General features: G+C 38.4%; 1 long non-coding RNA gene across 1 annotated transcript in view; it reads left to right on the top strand.

Moving 5' to 3' along the window:
* The first annotated feature begins 2,370 nt into the window (after positions 1 to 2,370).
* The window catches only part of LOC149249364 (uncharacterized), a 38,148-nt gene continuing 18,005 nt past the window's right edge, over positions 2,371 to 22,513 (top strand). The window contains exons 1-2 of the long non-coding RNA XR_016265845.1: positions 2,371 to 2,754; positions 4,605 to 7,486. This is a non-coding gene — a long non-coding RNA (uncharacterized LOC149249364). The remainder of the gene's footprint in view (positions 2,755 to 4,604; positions 7,487 to 22,513) is intronic.

Genomic DNA, 22,513 nt, shown 5'->3' with positions numbered 1-22,513 from the left:
ATGTGGACGATCTCATTCAAACAGGTGTAGAGAGATCAATTATAGGTTGTAATTCGGATCTAGCATTAGAGTTTGAAATGAGGGATATCAGGTCGATGCATCACTTTCTGGGAATTTGCAGCAACCAAACAAGATCTTCCTTAGACAGGGGTAGTACAAACTAGATATCCTAAAGAGATTAAGGATGGAGGACAACTAATAGATGCCCACTCCAATGGTGACCAACCTAAAGAAGATTGATTCTTCAGTTTTAGAGTTGGAAAACCATATATAGTATAGGCAGTTGATTTGATCATTGATATATCTAATCAACACTCAACTAGACATTAACTTTGCTATTAACACTCCTAGCCAATTCTTGGTGGAACCAAGGGAGGTTCACTAGTTTATTGAAGCACATGCTCAAATATTTATGGGGCAAAGTAGGATATGTATTGCAACACATTTGTAGAGATGGTGTGAGGTTCAAGGGTACTTAGATTCAAACTTGATAGGTAATGATATAGATTGGAAGAGCACCTTTGGGTGTTGCTTTAGCTTGGGGCCAATAATTTCTAGTTGGGAGGAAGTAGACTTTAGTAGCATTGATTTCAACTGAGGAGAAGTACATGGCATCCAATCTTGCTAGTTATGAAGCCATTTGGAGTCACAAGCTACTCAAAGGATTGTTTGGTCAAAAGCTTGAGCCAACAATGATTCACTATGATAACCAGATTTGTATCAAAACCTCGAAGAATCTAGTGTTTCACGACATGTAAAAGCACACTGAGATTAAATACCACTTCATGAGAGGCAAGGTGCTAAAAGGAGCAATCAAGCTCCAATATTTTTTTACAAAGGAATAGTTGACAAACATTTTCACCAAGCCCTTAGTGAAGGGAAAGTTTGTCGAGTTTTGAGATAAGCTTGGAGTGGTGGAGAATACCTTCCTCGCTAAGAGGGAGTGTTAGTGTTTGTAGCTCAAACAAGTATTTTCATGAGGGTGTCTACTTATGAAATCGTCATTAAAAGTATCCTAGGTTTTTTAACCAACAAATAAATTGGAACCCTTTATTTCATACAACCACATATTTATAGAGTTGACAAATCCTACTTATGCTCTTGAGTGCCCATTCCTCTATCATAAATCTTCAACAATGCATTCATATTAGGTCACTCTCCTACCATAATGCACTTGATTAAGGCCTCCCCTTGGCTTGGGTAAATGACATTAAGGTTTGAGCATGGAGGTTGAGCTACGATGACTTCACGCCTTCTCATCCCCTTTGCCTACCTCCTCCTCATACACAACCAAAGTAGGGATACTATTCATATGTCCTTTCCATGTGCATCCCGCTTATTCTTTCTCTTACTTATCTAACACCCCATTTAAGAGGTTATATACTTTTATAATTTGTTTTTTCCAAGGAAAGAAATCGACCTCCATATGAGCTTGAAGGCAAGAGTGAGGTTGCTCGTTCCATACCAACCCATAGTTATACTCACTTATAGGTGCTTTTCCTAGGCTCGAAGTCATTAACTATAATTACCAAAGCATCAAACGTCATCATGTCATTAGTAGAGATTTGAAAGTAGGTGAGGAGGATAGTAATCATTCCACCCAACCACCCAAAATAATCCCTATTAACCTATAAATTTTTATAATTATTACTACTATTATAATTTGTTATTTTTATCTTTTAATTATTAAAAATTACAATTTTTTTATAATTAATATATAGAAAACATCCACTAAACTATAAATGTATCTTTATTACTCTCATTGCAATAACAAATTCCATACTAACTATTGTTGGTATTTTGTTATAAAGACTAATTCTCACCAAACTCTGTTGTGAAACAAGGGTCGAAAAGGCCAGAAGAAGTAAAGAAGTGTGGGAGGAAAGAGTATGCATTTTTTGTTCTTCCTAAAAAGTGGAAAAATAAAAACATTGCATTTTAGAATGTGAGGCATTCAAATACAACAAGGAAGCTTATGCGAGATATTCTCACAGCTAGCTCTTAGGATAATCTATTTAGCGAGGAGTTTGTCTAGAAGTTGTGAGCTTTTATTGTGAGGCTTCAAAGAGATGAAGAAACAATCTGCCCCACAAACTATTTTTTGTCCCATAAATTATCTTTAGCCTCACAAACATTAAAATAATTTTCTTTCTTTCTTTCTATACCTATATAATATTTATCCATACATTTAAATAATACAATAATATTTCGATATCTTATACATATATAAATGGTGGGTGATGCAAAACACGATACTATAAATTATTTTTCCAAATTCCATATTTTAATTTTCGTTCATTACCCGATTACATACGAGCATAATAATAATTGTGGGCATGCTCGCTTCCAAATTCCATATTTTAATTTTCGTTCATTAACCGATTACATACGAGCATAATAATAATTGTGGGCATGCTCGCATCGCTCGAGAACGGGAAACGGCCTTGGGCAGTTTTTGAAGAGGCAACCATGCCCTCAAGGTATGATTCGTGAAACCACAGAAACTTCGGATTTTTCCATCTCAGGAAGCACCTGGCAAATTCAACACCCTCCAATTCTATCATTAATCACCCTTGGGGCTTTTCGTACTCGCAAATATTCGATTCTCGCCAAACAGTATGATGTGGAGAGTAGAAGAAGCCACGGCGAAGCTGGTGTCAAGGATCATGGGCTGGTTACGATCCAGCACCCTGGCTGGGATTGACAAGTCAGGCAACCGCTACTTCACCAGAACGGAGGATATGGATGGAGCTTGTAAGTCCTATTTACTTTCTCTTTGTATTAATTCTTAGGTGTAAGCATCTCATTCGTGTGAAATTCATGTATTGGGTTCAGAAGCAAAACAGTACTTATATGGGATTTATGGGAGACTAAAAATTGAACACACCCTTTGCAGAATTACTATATGTTGGATTACTTCAATTAGGAAAACGACTGCCGCAAACTGAATATCATTTTTGAATTTGAACTGAAAAGGGATTTTATCGACGTGCGTTGGACAAGGACCTTAAACAGGGTTTCGTTATAATTCCTTGGGAGCAACTTAGCCTCCCAAAATGGTACCCTCTTATCTGCCTATACATGGGCAAAGACCACATTTTCTGATTTAGCTGTCAAAGCTTAGGGCTTAAACTTAACTCCATGCTTACTAGATACCCACGTGTTCACCTTGGCTTGGGATGCCTGCAACATCTCTGTATGAACGATCATGATGGCCACGTACAATTTTGCTCATGGTGGTCCTGCCAGTGACATGGGGCACTCTCTAATTTATCGTCCCTGAAAGGATCCTGGGCTTTTAAGAACGACAGATTATGAAAATTTATAAGATCTGAAGTTGGAAGGCCAGCAAGCCAGGGATATTCAGACTTTGGATTAATTGGACATATCAGATTTCTGCCCTTAAAATTGGAGTTCCTCTACCATATGCAGAATAATCTTAGAAGATAAATGGACATTGCAGTATATCATTATCCTACTACCCGTAAAACGCCCGACAAACGCCCCATGTCGAGGTAAAATTTTATTAACATTATTTTTGAGATGATGTTGTAAGCTTTACTTGAGGCCAAGGCTGACCTCACTTTGTAATCGTTATTATTGTGTTACCAGGTTTAGCTCAAAGCCAACCTAGTCAACGCTCAATTATTTTTGTACCCAGAAAGTTATTGCTGACCTAGTCATCGTAGTGGGTTCATAAACTCTCTTTAGGAAAGTGCCTTTGAGTTGTGTATAAACTCAGCTGTCATTTGTAATATCATTTTAATCACTTACACAAGTTCCTATTCTTTAGGCTATGGGCACATATATCATGTGTTGGGATCTCTTTTGAGGGGAATTTGTCTTTCAAGTACTTGGCTTGTTGATAGTTTGACCAGGTTTGACCTGGTTTTTGTTGCTGGTCTGTTTGACTTTATTTTGATTGGAAAGATCAGATTGTATCTCTTGTTGAATTGAATAATTTCTCTAAAATGTTGTTGGGTTTTCTCTTAGAAGAGGGTTTTCTCAGGGTAAATCTTGTTGTGTCTTTATGCATCATTACTGCATTTTATGGTTGAATTTCTGAAATGTAATTGCTTAATGATAAACTGGAAGTGCTAAAGATAATATCAATATCATTAGAAGTAATTATCAGTTTCAGAAATTTGTGCTTGTATCTATTGCACTTGAAAAATCAACAATTCTCTTGTGCAATGTCTAACAGTGGTCTTAAGACTAGTCAATATTTCACTTGATCAAAACAATGGGGGTAAAAACTGAAAAGAGTTGTGAAGTTATTTCTACTTTATGGTCATCTCTGGTCAATTAGGTAGAAATGTAAAAGCTACGAAACAATTATGGCCAGGTCAAGCATATGTGAAATCAGCTGCCTCTTGTAATGGTCTGTCTCGGCTTTGGGATCTGTCCTAACTTTAAGACACCAATGTCAAGAGCTTGTGGCATGTTTTAGAACCAAGTTTCTGGGAGAAAGTTTTCAGTGTTATGCTTATACTCTAATAACAACATTTGCACATTGATACATATGTTATTCATTATTTTTCGAGATCATTCCAATGCTCATTTTGCTTTATTGCTTGTGTTGTAATTTGTAATTCTAACTGCAGTAAAAGAACGTCGGTAAAGTTTAAAAGTGATTCAGACCTCACTACACTACCAGGTAAGTTAATGTGTGATTGATTCTTTGAAGTTTTGTAATCATGTTCGTAACAGTTTTTGATTAAGATGTTGTAATGAACAATAGTTCATATATGCAAAAATATCCAACATAGGAATCAAAGATAGCTGGAATCCATAAAGGATAATAATTATATAATTGATAACGAATAAGTGAGATGATACATAAGCCTTGTGATGCTATACTTATATGCATTGACTAGTTAAAGGGTAGAGGGTTGTGTCATATAGATTATATGTTATTGTAATTAATGTTTATTGCCTCTCCGTGCAAGGGTTTTTTTCCCTTGAAGCATTTTATAGAGAAAGCTATGCCATAGTTCTAGCCTGCAATGCCTTTTCATGATTCTCCATTCTCAAGGATGTGATGGTTGAAGATATGAGACAATTTGAGCTAGGAAAAGCTTAGCAGAATTGTCTTAGAAAGGGTCAGACCACCCTAAGCATTGTATGGCAATGACTTCTGTGATTTCCAAGGATAAGATTTCACACTTAAGCCTCCTTTTGATATACTAGGATTTTCACTTAGTTTTTCATATTGATTTAGTCTTGGGTTAATTTGCTAAATAATACAATGGTTATTATAATTAGGATGATAATAAGTCATCCTTGTATTTTGTGTTTTATTTTTGGAATATTCATCTTTTGATACTTTTTGCGATTTAGGTTGATAACATTTCAATATAAGTTTTTTTTTTTGATTTTTGATGTTGTCTGGGTTTCTAGTGGTTCCTTTCTCCAATGTTTGGATTTTTATATCCAACAACTTCTATTTAAACTGGGTTGGTCATTGTTTCTTTATGGATCTTTGATTCCTTCTTGTTTTGTTGTGATTTCTTCTGGTTCTTCAACTTTGTGATATGTGCAACTAAACTTTGATTATGGTTCTTTAAACGAGAATTTTTTTCATCTTTCTCTGATTATTCCTTGTCAAATTTCTCCATAAAATTCTTAATTTTTTGTTGTCATACTTTCTTATTTTGTTGATGTTTTGCTAGTTCATCCTCTAATTTTTTTAATTTGTGATGCAATTTTATACATTTGCGTGTTATCTTGACGTTCCCTTGCGTATGTACTCTCCAACAACTCAAATTTATACATTTGCATGTTACTTCAGTATTCCCTTGCAGTAAATACTATCCAGCAATTTTGGCAATGGAGATTTTTATTTTCAAAGGCCAACAAATATCCATTGCACGAAAAGACATTTAGTCCACAATGTTGAAATATATGTGGAATTCAGAGTTGAAGGTTTACTTATTCCTCGACTTACTTTGATAATTAGTGGGAACACAAGTGTGAGGGACCCATGAAAATGATGAGGTACTTTTACTTCTTGTCACTATCGCACCTTTTCCTCTAGGGAATTAAATAGATAAGGTTTCAAATACCACTTCAATTTCAAACTAGACTTTTTCTAAGAGTTATAAGTTCCTTTCCTTTGAAGTTGAGTTTCACGCATATATATATCTATAGTCACCTTAAAATTTGTAACCCTTGTATTATAAATCGAATGGGATTAAACCCTTTCTGATATCTGATATGTTCAAATTCGCAACAGAAGGATTTTTGTTTAATAGAAATTATAAGCTGTAAATGGTTAGTGGCCGGTGTGGTCAAAGATCCGAAATCAGAGAAACTTTGGTAAATGTCTGGCCAAGAGTTTGAATTAGTGGAAGTGCCTGAGAAATGACTTTTATACCAATGTAATGAATATAAAATGCATGAATAAATCTTAATAGTAATATATAAATAAATGGATACCACCCTTAGCCTATCACAAGTCTCATTGTATTTCTATGTTGGATATGTTTGTGTGTATGAACTGCTGTTCACTGAAGACGTGTTCACTGTTTCCAAGCCCAAATTCTTTTTGCAGTTTATTTTACAAAAGCTTATTGCTTAAAATGTGTTATTCTGATTCTGAACTAAAGGTAACTATGCCATGCTGGAAAAATTTGGAAGCTTTTAATTGAGAGACAATATGGGTTACTATTAAGCTTGATGCTCAGTTTATTGTTCTCATTTTCTCTTAGGCTTGCCCTTCAAAATGAGTTTATAACGTATGCAAGCAGTCAGTGGTATTTTAGGAAACTGGTTCCATCCTTTGACATCCACACGAGTAATTTACTGTAGATCACATCTCAACATTTACTCATCTTTCATTTTGCATTGAACTTCTATGCACTATGCCTGCGAGAACATTAGAAAGAAACTGCCAACTGCATGGTACAACAGACATGATCTGGAGACTAGTTGCATTCATTTCCAACGGGATTCATTTTACTCAATGAGTAAATGACTGCTTGGTATTGCAGCTTGTTTTGACAGTGTTAAAGTACACTGTCTACATGTAAATTTCCAAATATTTGGTCAAGTGGTTTTATAAAGGATTTTGAAGTAAACCCTTATTGTATACTAAAAAGGATTTAAAAAAAATAGTTGATGGTATCGGGGCCTTTGATTCAGTTATATACATGTTTATGAGGCTGTCATACTGTTGTATTTCTTCTTCACTTCATTTACTCTGGATTTAGCTAGGAATTGCATTTACACTCTCACATTGTACTTGCACTAGATGTACCAATCAGTCCCATTGACCTACTTTTGTGGTCATTCGTTGGACATTAATAAACTTATCTTATCTTATCAGCTCTGTGATGTTTGAAAAACAGAAATGTGTTGGACAATGATTACAGTTTACAATTTGATCAGTCCTAGTTCTAACTTATTTTTGTTTGCTTTCCTGTAAAAAAAAATCGAGTGGATAAGCTGGTTAACAGGACGGAGGAAAGAAGCTCCAACTCCACAGGTAATGGCTGAATGCATGACATGCTTATAATCATGTCAAAGATACAGGAGTGTGTATGTTCTGCATTTCATATATTTAATTCATATCAAGAATTTCAAATGAAAGTTAATATTGGTGAGGATAAAAAAGGGTATAATTTATAAATATCTAATGACTTATTTTTAAAATTGAATTCTATATTTTGAGTTTTAGAATTCGCCACATGATTGGCCTCTTAGTGTGTAACACCCCACTTTAAACCCAATTATTGTAATTGTAAATATCACTTGCATTGTTGGCATGGCCAGCATGGATATTTTGAAAAGCTTGACTGATGTAATATGTTTTATTTTAATATATATTGCCAACAGCCGATGGAAAGGGGAAAACCTATACAGATTCAATGTCATGAGAGGAAACTGCGAGGAAATTGGGAAATTTATTATTAGCAGAAATATCTTGTCCTGAATTAAATGCCTAGGCTTTAATTTTCCCAAAAAAACCAGAGAAGAAAGTGATTGGTAGCAGAAATACCAATTTCCACCAGTCATGAGAAGAGATGGAAGAGGTACAAGACTGCCCAGAGGTATGGTCAAAGTACTCTTCTAGAGATTTCTGGCTTGACCACACAGTCCAGCATATAGACCACAAAATCTCATTAAGAGAGTCAGTTGCTAAGAGAAGAAACCAATGTGTGTGAGTATAGAGAGAAACTGTAAATGTCTTATTAGGGAAATCAGGCAAAAAGTCTTAAACCTGGGCTGAAACAGAGGACCATTAGTTTTCTGGATTCTGTTGAGTAAGCACGAGAAGCACTGAGAAAAGGGTGGTGTCAAGGGACGGTTGGGCAGTGAAGGACCCCCTTAGTGCTGTGCAAGCTCATTTATGGCAAATCTCTGATGAGTAACCAGCCTTGGCTCAATGAGTTCATAAATAATATCCTGATTTCTGTATATGAATGAGAGTTTCCTTCATATCTCTACCTTGTAATTAACTTTTTGAGGACTCAGCGAGACTACCTTTGTTGATTTTTTTCTAGGGCAAATCAGCTAGAACAATTTTCTTCAACAGATAACTACTTCCAATGATCAGTTAGTATTAATTACATATATAACATCCAATATCATTAAACAGTTATACAGAAGAAAATTTCAACCAATAAACATGAAAGAGCAGTATAAAATAACCATGAGACAAAGATATGAGAGACATAGAAAATAGGCCTGAGGCCAGGGCAAAATCCACTAGGGGAAAACCGAGAAATCTATTGTTATGAGAGAGAGAGTTATGAGGGAAAACCCACAAGGGGAAAACTCATCCTTCCCGACCATCTCATTGGCCTCTCAGTCAACGACCCAAGGAAGGAAACTCAAAATCAATCTCCTCCACCAATCCATAAGTCTTTCAACAACTGCCTAAGGGAGAAATCACAAAATCAGTGTCCTTGACCAAACTGGTCTCCCGGAAAAAACCTAAGGGATCACTTCAAGCCTCAGAATCAAACTCCCCGACCAGACTCACTGGCCTCCCGATCAACTGACCTAAGGGAGTGACAATCTTCCGAACCATAACCATGTTCTCTCATCCAATGCCCAAAGAAGATTCTCATGATGCTATCAATCAATGCTCCCTCTCTAAGAGGCGTTCTCAAGCATTCCAGTTTTCTCACAGAAGCAAACATCAACATCGTGCTCAACAACAGAAAAGTAGCCATGGTGGATTTCAACACTCTGGACAAGAATAGGTTGAACAACGAACCATATATTAAACTTCAGTGTTAGCTTATCGCAAAAGAAATCATTAGACTATGCAATAGATAGGACAACGTGTCAATCAAAGAATCAACCAGGTTACCAACAGAGTCTTGCGGCTTCTTCAAATCTTTCATCATGGAGATGTCCATGGACTTGCAATCGATTATGTCAAATTGCAACAAGGCTTTGACTAGGCTCATGCCTTTACAAAAACAACTCCCTCTTACACAGGACACAAAAGCCCTTAGCCCTTGTTAGAAACATATCATCAATACATAGCAGAAAAAAAATCACGGGCTCATCTTCAGCATATTTGTATCAGCATCATTCTTTAAGACATCTAGCCAACTTCATCTTGGAATTCACAACTGACTTCTTTTCGTCATAGATCAAAAAATCCTTCAATCAGTCTGATGTTGTATTCTTCCTCTGAGTTCAAATCCCATCCAATCACGACTCTTTTTGTCACTTTGTTCTTCCATATTTTCAACGATTGCCACAACCTTGACATACTTCATCTTCTATTTGCAATCCTTACTAGGAGGTCATGGAAGAAAGAATACAACCAAACAAGATCTACAAGGACAAGAAGGAAAACAACATGAGTAATGATTAAAAATAAAATAAATACAAGATACTTATCTTTTCAGAACATGTCAACTCCCTCTTAATCTTTTGCATTCTTGCATCCAACCTGCAATCATCCTCATCATCAAGATGTCAAATCTTCTAGGAGCTAGGGTTTCTTCTTTTAAGCAAAAGGAATTAATTCATAAGCCCTAGGATTTCATCTCCAACCCTAGATAGGGTAATCAATTGATTAGCAATGGTTTTGACTCTAAGCCCCAAAATTTCTTCAAGCTTAGTCCAGGGTTTACAAACCCACTCATCCTTGCATTCAACTTCATCATTCTTGAATTTCAATATCAGTATTACTAGTGATTAGTTCTAGGTTTTTGTTCATAAACCCTAGGACATTCCTTGTTCAAACCCTTACTAGGGTTTTACAGATTCAAATCATTTCAATCTTCCAAACCCTAGGATTTTGTAATCTCAACAAATTTCAAATCTGTCAACAATAATTCGATCAGACTGTAAGTTTTGAAGAGGAGCTTCATCCTCTTATCATATCTTGTCACTTTTGCATTTGATTCCAATGTCCACAGTTACATGCATGCAATGATTTTCAGATCAAGAAATTCTTTTATCACAACATTATTGTAACAACGACATCGGTACATGCAATAAATTCCATCATTCGGGTCTAGGCTTATTCTCAAATATTCATGCCAACACTTAGTTATATAGGACTTTATCTAGAGAGACATGGGTCTTCAATGCTTGAAGAGAAACAAGCAACGTCCATACATTTAGTAGACCTTTTGCTCAATACTTGAAATTCCAAAGCAGTGTTTTGAAGCTATTTTGCAGACTTGCAACTTGAGATATTGAGGCACCCATCATTTAAAGGTCTGAACAAAACCCAAAGGGAGATCATTAGTGAAACTTCAATAGTCATTACAATATTTCTGATCATATTCTTGAAGACTTAAAGAGGAGCATAGCTTTCAAAAATATATAATGGTCTTGGATCCTCGGACTTATAAGTGTCAGCTTCTTGCTTTAGATCAATCAGGTCGGCCCTTTTGCAATATGTCATTCTTCTTTTATGTATAGAGAAGTGTTTCCTTCAAGCAATCTTGGTGTCAAGGTTATACCATAGTTTTGAATCCTCCACAGATTTAAATCCTTCTTTTCTGCCCTTCGCTAGCCTTAGAGAGAACTTAGTTTGCCTCAGAGATGCCTTTAGCTTTGCCTTTGGAATAGCCTTCGCATGCCTCAGGAACACCTTTGTTTTCTCTCAGAAATTAGATCTTTCTAACCTCAGACAAGTGCGAGCTACTTCAAGAGATGCAAGCTTCTATTATGTTAGCCAATCCACTGCCTCAGAGATATGCCATATGCTGCCTCAAAACTGCCTTAAACCTTCAAGAGATGTGAGCTTCTTTCTTGGCTATGATCGTACCCAACTTTAGTTGAACTCCTAGGCTTCATTGCAATCCAGATTTCTGGTTTTCAATCTCGTACAATTTTGATCATCATTCATATGGAGAACAAAGTCATTTAGCATTAGACAATATTGCATACATGAAATACATTCACAATTGTCAATGACACTGAGATAAAAAAATGAGGTACAAAGGTCTTACTTTCATTAATGGAAAAATTATGATGCAAAACAGACCTTAATGGATCCTTTAAGGGTTTCTCAAACATGAGATTTTCCTTACCTTTATTGAGCTGGAAATCAATAGTTCTTTTGGGAAAACTTCCTACAAACTTATATATTTGGTCTTGGTTAAACAAATATATAGACAACCCTCAAGAGTGAGTAAGATAACAAGAGTTAAAACATACCTTTCTCATCTTCGTTGGTAATAGCACAACGCTTTAATAGATGATCCCTCAAGCCCGGATTCCTTGTAATATGTTTCACTGGTATCTGAATTTTCATAGTGATAAGGTGCCTTAGGACCATAAGGATTCCACAGAGAAGAAGTGCCTTAGGTTCGTAGCTTTCCACAGAGAAAGAATTCCTCAGGATTGCAATTTTTTACAAAGAATAGGATGCCTCAGACTTTTACAAATTACAATGATAACTTAGATCATAACTCGTCCCTTGAGAGAACTCGGATCATAACTCGCCCCTTGAGAGAACTTGGATCAATAAAAAAAGGTAGATTGGATCCCAAACTGCTCTTTGCTCTGAGGTAACTCAGACGTCACCACAAAGACTAGTTACAGACTTCGGACCTCAATCATAGCAATGAACCACAAACTTACAAAATTCGGATAATCCTGTTGAATTTAGAACTTAGATTATGAATTCCAACACAAAACTTAGACTAGATTCAGATCATAATTGTTATCACAGTAAGTCAGATCACAAAACTCGAATCATGTTGTCATTATTCCATCATCAATACAAGTCTACTAGTATTTGTAAAATGATAATACCTCAGAGATAGCTCTGATGCGTTGGATTCAAACTTAGTTTTCCATAGAGTTTGTACCACAGACCTTGGCTTGAATCACTTCAAGATTGGATTAGAGATGGCTTGACTTCGCTGGGATTTTCAGCCTCATTTCCAAATTTTTGCAGCCCCACAATAGGTTACTTTAGCTAGTCACACACACTTTTCCAGCCTTTGAAATTTACTTCATGATTCTTAGAGGCAATGTAGCCTTACATCCCAACCTCAACAAGGGTTTCAACCCTCTTCTTAGCACTGTGAATTTTTACTTTGTCCTAGTCACAAACTCATCTCATAACTTATGCCTAGAACTAACTTTTATCAACTCGGCCAGCGAGATCTTCCTTTTTGAAATCTTGTGCTTGTCATTCAAACCGCGCTTCAACTTGGCTCTGATACCATGTTGATTTTTTTTTCTAGGGAAAACAAGCTAGAATAATTTTCTTCAACCGATAACTACTTCTAATGATCAGTTAGTGTTAATTACATATATAACATCCAATATCATTAAGCAGTTATACAGAAGAAAATTTCAACTCATAAACATGAAAGAGCTGTAGAAAATAACCATGAGACAAAGAGATAAGAGACAGAAAAATTAGGCTTGAGGCTAGGGAAAAACCCACAAGGGGAAAACCAAGAAATTGTTCCTTATAAGAGAGAGAGAGTTCAAATTTTATCAATACATCCAGAAACAAGACATCAAGATAACATCTAACCAGAAACAAGAGCTGCCAAGCCTCTCCTCCATCCTTCTGAGATTTCGACCCTCCTTTCCTCTTTTTCTTTCGTTGGAACAAAGATGATCAAGACAGAAGTTGATATCCAAATGAGAAGGAGGGGTATCTTATCTATAGAATTTGCAAGGGGGTCGAGTAGGTGCCTTCAAGGGGCCCAACCAACTTTATTAATAGGAGGCTGACTTGAGCAATTAAGGAGGCATAATATAAATTCAATTTTTTCTATTTCTTCATATGATGAAAATACCGACCATGGCTACCATATTGCCAACAACTTCTTGTGGAATCCAATCTGGCTCGGGGGTAGCTAGCTGTAAGAAAGTCAAGGTGCAACTGAGCCTATGGATGGGTGGAGTGTGGCTGTCCATCAAATTAGAGGACTATGAGATTAGAGGATGCAATCATTGCCTTTATAAGGACTCAAGGAGCTCCGTCTCTACTTACTTTTAGCATCAAGACTAGAGATGCTTAGCCCTCTTCATCAGCGAGATCTTTTGCCATAGATCTTAGCTCTTGCATGCTATGCCCTACCATGGGATGACCAAACCGATAAAATCTCTTGTTGATCCATTAGATTGGAGATGCAAATGCTAGGCTGAGTTCCAAAGTACACCAGATAGTAGAATGACGAGACCACAAGTTTCTCTTCAGCCTCCCCCTTAGGGAGGCCAACCAAGGGAGGCCAACATCAAGCCAAGGGAGACACACATCAAGCCACACGTTCTCAGAATGGTAGAGAGATTAGCTCCAAATGATATCAGAGTAGAGTACCACTCGCTTGTTAGAGTGCCTCCCAGTCCCAACAGAGCAGCCAAATATCCTTTCAAACTTTCCTTATTCCGACCTTAGATGGTAATAGTGTCCCTTGCTTGTACATTCCCCCTCAGGTCATACAACAAGGCCCCTTGATATTTCTAGAGGACTCCGATAAAAAACCAATGTCCTATTTGCCCCCTTCGCCCTTGGCCTTCATACTTCGGAGATTTGGACATCATCAATCGCATCGGCTGATCTCTCTCTCACTTTCTCACTCTTGACATGTTATTGAGTTTTCCAAAACTCACTTAGCATTTAGTATTTTGTAACACTATACCCTTGTCACAACTTTATACATTTATATGTTTATGTTTTGAAGTTATACCTATGTAGGTTACTTTCTTTATATTATTTTCAACATTTCTAGGAGTTGCACTTGCAATCTCGTACTTTATTCATATTAGTAAGATAATAATCTTATCTCCCTTCTTCAATTTCAGCGAAAGCTTAAAAACAATTCAGATAAGTTTATTTCTCTTTCTTGAATGGAATCTATATATGTGTTTGTGTTTCCAGTTTTATGAATGATGTTGTTAATGGGTTGCCGAGTGTGAATTTATTGATGAATTATGCCCTTTGTAATGATGCTTGGCTATTGGTTGTAATCTTCATAAGGATGGGTTTGTAATGTAGAATTAGCTCTTTAAATAATGTTTACTTGTTATATTATGGATGTGTAATACCCTTTGTCATAATAATTCATGATAGAAAGGTTGGAGGATGTTAATGAGCCTCAGAGCAGAAGGCCGGTTTTATACCAGCCTATGGGGATGAATTTTAATATGTAAATAAGGATGGACTATCCAAGACAACTAAGAAAACTGCCGAGAAATAAAAGCTTGTGTAAATTTCCATTTTTCATGCAAGAAAAATAGCTTTAATTGTTAGAGTGAAGACTTAGAAGAAGGAGTCTTTACAAAACATCTAATGCAAAGGGTTAGAAAGCTTACTAAAGGGCTTGAAAGCCTTGAGTTATTACTATTAGGGAGAAAGAGAGTTCACCTAGTTGTTAAATTTTGACGAGTTTAGCCATAGGGTCCCCTTTTGATTTCTTGAAAAGAAGCTCAAATCTAACAAAGGATTTGAGGAGTTTTGTAGGTATTACATGCTACTATGGACTCGAGTAACATTTAGAATGAATTTGAGCAAATTCAAGCTTTGCTGGAGTCAGATTCAATTATGGAGAAGGTTGAAGTTTTACTTCTGAAATTCTTGTAAAAATGATCAAATTTTGGGAAATTTGGGGATTTAAGTTTTAGCCCAAGCCCCTGGTCATATGGGCTATTGAGGGTTGTGATTGAAGCCTAACAAAAATAGAGGCTAAAGGGTTTTAGCCTGATTAAGAGCAGATGTCCCAATTATTCCAATTATTCGAATAATCAAACATCTAGATTCATTCTGGAAGTGTTAGTGTGAGAATTGGGATGTTCTAGTTAGTCGAATAGTTCGATACCTGAAAATCTTGGATTTTGTTGAGCAACTGTTAAGTTTCATTATGTTCTATGCTTAGAGCAATTTATTTCAATTTTCATAGTTAGCTCAATATCTTTTCCAGATTAGCAATCACATCAGCATTAAAGTAAACTGTGGATAGAACATAAACATAAATTGCAGAAGACAAGCCAAGACAAGAGGACATAAGATGTGGCACTAGCCAGGGGCAAACCCCAATGTGGGGAAACCCTTGATTAATTATTCTTATATGTTCTTCAATAGTTCAACAGAGAGAGAGAGAGATAGTACATTTACAACTGAAGTCAACACTTTGACTTATCTAGATGAGAGCATAGATCATCTCTAAGAAGATGATACATGAGATCAGTTGAAGACATGCTGCTTCAACTGATTCTCCAAGGTGACTCCTTCACCTATCATCGTGTTGCATCTCGTCATCATGCTACGCCTCACCGTGCTGCACCATGCTGCACCCATCATCACAATGCTGCATCTCATCATGCTTCATCAATCATGATGGTACCCATCACTGTACTGCATCATGTGCCATTGTTGCACCATGTTGCCATACTGACCTATGTGTTTTATGCACCTAGCTAGCTTGTTGTCCCTTGATTGCTTGTCGTCCCAAGCATGCTTGTTGTCCCTAGCATGCTTGTTGTCCCTGGCATGCTAGCTATACTTGCTACACTAAGTATCATGCTACTATCCCAATGTGTTATACTAGCAACACTATGAACTTGCTATGTGTTATACTAACAACACTATGAACTTGCTATATCATACTGCTGTAACTCACCATTGTGCTGCCCCTCATTATGCTATGATACACTTCATCGTTGTACCCATCATGCTGCAACATTCATCAACATGCTGCTCCTTGCAACATCATGCTGCTTCACTGTATCATCATTGTTTTCTTGATCCAAGTGACTGTACTATTATCAACACAGTCCTAACATATGTTGCCTTGCTGGACAGACTTCAAGGTATACCCTTCAACACTCTTCACCATGTCGTACAAGCCGCTTTCAGACCTTCCTTCCTCCATGGTTGTGACTAGGGCATGCTTAAATAATCTTCCTTTGTATCACCTGGAGGACTGTAGTTAGGGCAGCATAGAGCTTCTCCATAGTGCTGCGTATAGGGGAGGTAGGGCTCTCCATAGAACTGCGTATAAGGTAGCGTAGGATTCTCCAATAGAGATGTGTATAGGGTAGCGTAGTGCTCTCCATAGAGTTGTGTATAGGGCAGCGTAGGGCTCTCCAATAGAGTTGTGTATAGGGCAGCATAGGGCTCTCCAATAAAGCTCTCTATAGGGCTCTCCATAGAGCTGTGCATAGGGCTCTCCATAGAGCTGTGTATAGGGTAGCCTAGGGCTCTCCAATAGAGCTGTGTATAGGGCAACATAGGGCTCTCCATAGAGCTATGTATAGGGTAGCGTAGGGCTTCTCTTTTAGACCAACAATTAGATCTCTCCTTGTTGTGTTATGTAGGCTTACTTCATTGCGTGAAAATATCCTCCATTATAGCGTTAGGATCTAGGGCATCCTCTAGGGCAACGTATCCTCTTTAGATATCTCCTCCCACCAAAACCCAAAGACAAGTGGAGAGGAAGATATCACCAAGAGGATGTGTGTCCAAATGACTTTCAAGGCATCTCTATTTATAATAAACGTTGAGCACAAGTGGGGTTTATTTGGTTGCTCGCCGACCTTGACGAATTGTCCCATAACACAAATAAATTCATATCTCCATGAATACTTATTGGAATCAGATGATCTTTAGATCAATCCTACACCTCTCGATGAGAGGGATCCAAGAAAAATATCAGCTGCCATTGATAAGATGACCCACATGGAGTTTGGCCCTAGTTGCCAATTTTAACACTCCCTCTCAACTAGGGAGAACTCCATCTGCTGATCCATATGTCCCACTGTACTATCTCTGCCATCAGTGCTTTGAACTGCTTTGCTTTGATGAACCATGAAGAAGAAGAATTGATCGAGAATGTCTCATACCATTCTCTACTGACCCAAAGTCAGTTTCATCTGAAGAGAGTGTGCCATATCACTCTTACAGACCCAAAATCAGTTTTATTGATCCCATATCAATATCACAAGAGAGTGTCTCAAACCACTCATACTGATCCCAGATCAATGGAGGTCATCCTAGCATAGGGAGTATGGTAGATACAATGATGCGTCCATTGATAGTACTCCTATGGTCCCTAACCCCATTTCCTTGCTCATTGATCAGATGAGAGGTACTTCCCATGAGTCCCAGACTGCATGGGTAGGATGCCTCGACAGGACAACTAATCATCTTTTCCCACAGGAGAATGAATCATCCTGTCCAACAGTCGCCACAGGAGAACTAATCATCCTGGCCCACAGGAGAACTAATCATCATGTCTCAAAGTCGTCATGGGGTATCATAGGGGAAGGTTGAACCTTTCACCTTGTACATAGCGCACCACCAGGGGAGGGTGAGTCGCCCTATGGTCGTATGTCGCTCCAGTAAGTACCCCAAGCTCCCCAGAGCTCCCAGAGCTCAATGCACGCAACATGCATGACCCTAATAAGAAGGTATCTCAATGACTCCAAGTCGTTCTGGAAAGTCACAGCTTGACCTTTCCTCAGGGCTTTGACAAAATGTCTGCAACCTGTACATCAGTCTCAATGTGATGGAGCCTCCTCGCTCATCGACTTACGATATCCCAGATAAGGTAGCATCTGATGTCTATTTGCTGGAGAAATCATCGAATATGGGATTCCTCAACAATCGAATCCCCCCCGGTTGTCACAGAGGATCATGATGGTATTCATCATATGTACAAATAGCTCACTGAAGAACTTCCACAACCAGGTAGCTTCGTACGAGATCATACTCGTAGCTATGTATTCAGTCTCGGCGGTGCTTATAGCAACCGACTTCTGCTTCCTGCTCATCCATGATATCGAAGCAGAACCCAAAGAGAACCAACACTGAGAAGTGCTCTAGTGATCCTCCACACTGCCTGCCCAGTCAACATTCGAATAATTATGCAGCTTCATATTTCCGGCAGTGTATCTCAATCCATGAGAGATTGTGCCCCAAAGATATCTCAGAATATTCTTGGCAACAATCCAGTTAGGCTCAACCAAATATGATCTCACCATGCTAACTGTAAAACATATGTCCGGACGGAAGTTCACCTATAACATCAATGCAAATGAGTTTATGAAACTCAGAGGCATTTCCCAAATATAGTCTGGCATCATCGACATATAACTTTTGAAAGTTAAGATCCTTGAGGTAGTCATGGGCTTGTAGTTTACCATTCCACATCCGGAATCCAACTCCCTCTTACCTCTACAAGTGAGAGGGTCTACACCTGTCTGAAATAGGTCGTCCTCAGAAGGTGCCGGTATGAGAGGTCTATCATCCACAACCTTCAAACAATGGTTTGGATCGACTTCACTCTTAGTGAATCTTAGCTTCATCTGACAGCTATCAATCCTCTCATATCAAACCCAGGGTGATCTGCTTCAAGCCATAGAGGGATTTCTTCCACCGACACACATGAGATTCTCGATCATGAATCTCAAACCCCTCGGGTTGTTCCAAACCTGTGGACCTGCTACATGAGGGGAATGGTCCCCTTGTAAGATTTTCCCTTCGGTACATCTCAGACATGTACCTTCATGCTCCTTTTGAATTCAGGCATCCCTGTCATCATCTGACTTATAGACCTCCGGTGCTATGTGTCAATTGACATGGTCCCCAATGGACTTCCTGCCAACCCTGAACTCAAAGATAAAAGCATCTTTGAAAATTCTATTTCCAAACACGTACCTTTCCATCGATGAATGCTACCCCGAAACCCTTTGACTTCCATTACCGAAATGGACACCATGTTCATCTTGTCATCAGGTACATAAAAGAGATTCTTGTAAATGAATCGAGTTACCCACATTCAATTGAGGGGTAACATTCTCTACACCCTTTTTGGGATAGGTGGCATAGACTCCAAGTATAATCCCACGGTTGTTTCCATCTTTACCAAATTCGAGAGAGTACCCTTCTATCCGATGAGGTGCCTTGAAGCACTACAATCAATAAGCCAGATTTCGAAAGAATCTGAAGGTGAGAGCCAACACAAGATAACGCTTATTTATCTTTTAGGAGACAACATTTGATTCTTCATACCTGGGGTTCCTTGCTTTCTCTGAAGAGTCTGTCGTTTCCTTGATGACCTGCATTACCTGTCATTCCTATGATCATTGAAGATGTCCCTGGAATGATTGTTATCATCATCAAGTGATGTGTCCCTGCCGTTCAAACACTCCTTCGCATAATGGCTGAACTTATTGCCACCAAGGCATCTGCCTCTCCTTCAACCCTTAGATCTGGACTTCCTAATGAAGTGATCTTTAGGTAGGCCATCAAAAGCTTCCGCTGCTCTATTATGATAATATTCTCTGCTTCGATTTCGCCCTTGGTGAATTTGAAGAGGGATAAGGAATCCACTGATCCTTTTGTCCTTTTCCAATTGTCTTTGGTATGTTCTATGCTTAGAGAAATTTATTTCAATTTTCATAGTTAGCTCAATATCTTTTCCAGATTAGCAATCACATCAGCATTAAAGTAAACTATAGATAGAACATAAACATAAATTGTAGAAGACAAGCCAAGACAAGAGGACACAAGATGTGGCGCTAGTCAGGGACAAACCCCAATGTGGGGAAACCCTTGATCAATTCTTCTTATATGTTCTTCAATAGTTCAGCAGAGACAAAGAGAGAGAAATAGTACATTTACAACTGAAGTCAAAACTTTTACTTATCTAGATGAGAGCATAGATCATCTTTAAGAAGATGATACATGAGATCAGTTGAAGACATTCTCCTTCAACTTATTCTCCAAGGTGACTCCTTCACCTATCATCGTGCTGCATCTCCTCATCATGCTGCGTCTCACTATGCTACACCATGCTGCACCCATCATCACAATACTGCATCTCATCATGCTTCATCAATCATGACGGTACCCATCATTGTACTGCATCATGTGCCATTACTGCACCATGTTGCCATACTGACCTATGTGTTTTCTGCACCTAGCTAGCTTGTTGTCCCTTGCTTGCTTGTTGTCTCGAGCATGCTTGTGGTCCCTAGCATGCTTGCTGTCCTTGGCATGCTAGCCATACTTGCTGCTCTAAGTATCATGCTGTTGTCCCAATGTGTTATACTAGCAGCACTATGAACTTGCTATGTCATACTGTTGTACCTCACCATTGTGTTTCCCCTCATTATGATATGATACACTTCATTGCCATACCCATCATGCCGCAGCATTCATCAACATGCTGCTGCAATATATCTGTTGCTTGCAACATCTTGCTGCTTCAATGTATCATCACCGTTTTCTCCATCCAAGTGATTGTACTATTATCAACACAGTCCTAACATATGCTGCCTTGCTGGACAGACTTCAGCGTATACCCTTCAACACTCTTCTCCATGTCATACAAGCTGCTTTCAGACCTTCCTTCCTCCATGGCTGTGACTGGGGCATGCTTGAATAGTCTTCCTTTATATCACCCAGAGGATTGCAGTGAGGGAAGCATAGAGCTTCTCCATAGGGCTATTTATAGGGCAGGTAGGGCTCTCCATAGCGCTGCGTATAGGGCAGCGTAGGGCTCTCCAATAGAGCTATGTATAGTGCAGCGTAGGGCTCTCCATAGCGCTGTGTATAGGGAAACACAGGGCTCTCCAATAGAGCTGTGTATAGGGCAGCGTAGGGCTCTCCAATAGAGCTGTGTATAGGGCAGCATAGGGCTCTCCATAGAGCTATGTATAGGGAAACATAGGGCTTTTCTTTTAGACCAACAATTAGATCTCTCCTTGCTGCGTTATGTAGGCTTCCTTCATTGCATTAAAATCTCCTCCATGATAGCGTTAGGATCTAGGGCATCTTCTAGGGTAGCATATCCTCTTTAGATCTCTCCTACCACCAAAACCCAAAAACAAGTGGAGAGGAAGAGATCACCAAGAGGATGTGTGTCCAAATGACTTTCAAGGCACCTCTATTTATACTAAAACGTTGAGCATAAGTCGGGTTTATTTGGTTGCTGGTTGACCTTGACGAATTATCCCATAAAACAAATAAATTCATATCTCCATGAATACTTATCGGAATCGGATGATCTTTAGATCAATCCTACACCTCTCTATGAGAGGGATCCAAGAAAAATATCAGCGACCATTAATAAGATGACCCACATGGAGTTTCACCCTAGTTGCCAATTTGAACAACAACATTAGTGGAACTTTTAGGATGCTTTGAATATTCAGATATCCAGACATTTATAACTTTATTATATTTTCGAGCAATGGAGAACTTCATATGGCAGATAACTTGCATGGGTGGAACCAAGAAATGGAGGAACCCTACCTATGACAACCTTGATGGCAGAGTTACACAGGGTATTCAAAATTTTAAAATTCATTATAACTTATAAGTCTACAATGAGGCAAAAAACCAAATACACAGAGTTGGATGCCAGTAGTGCGAACCACGTGTAGCCACATAAGATGAACTTGAGGCCTTACAAGTAACTTAGGGTATGACAAGGTTGATGTTGTGGCAAGTGATGTGGCAGTGGATGGGGTGGTTAACATGTGACTAGTGATGTGGCATGATGCCATGTCATTATTGAGGTTGCACAAAGTACATGTATGGATGATGTGGCATGTGATGTAGTATGATAATGTGGCATTGTAGTGCGAAAGCGTTGATGTGGCCTTTGTTGTGGCACATGACGTTGAGATTGGAAGTCCAAGAATATGGAATTTTGTTAAAATGCCTCTTTTAGGTTTCTTAAGATGTCAGATGTTTCAAAATCTAGAAATTTGGATGAGTAGAAGATTAACCTTTGTTGACCGTGCTAAGGTGACATGGTGATGACGTGGCTAAGAGGCATGATAGTGTTGAGGTGGAGGCTAGGTGGCATCCATTGTGGAGACAACGTGACTGAGAGGTGTGATAATTTTGAAGTGGAGGCCAAGTGGAATCCATTGTGGAGATGATATGGTCACAGATGTTCCAGATCCAGAATATGAAAATCTTGCATTTTGTTTAAATGGGACTTTTCGATAGGCTTGATGGTGCTGATATGGAGGCTATAGGTGGCATCCATTGTGGAGATGACACGGATAACAAATATCCCTGTTTCGGAATTCGAAAACCATGTTTTTTGTTTAA

Source organism: Pinus tabuliformis, chromosome 7 (assembly GCF_031772625.1).
Source record: "Pinus tabuliformis cultivar Carrire ecotype Pingquan chromosome 7, CPIR1, whole genome shotgun sequence".
Taxonomy (NCBI): domain Eukaryota; kingdom Viridiplantae; phylum Streptophyta; class Pinopsida; order Pinales; family Pinaceae; genus Pinus; species Pinus tabuliformis.
This window is presented reverse-complemented; position numbering and strand designations above follow the sequence as displayed.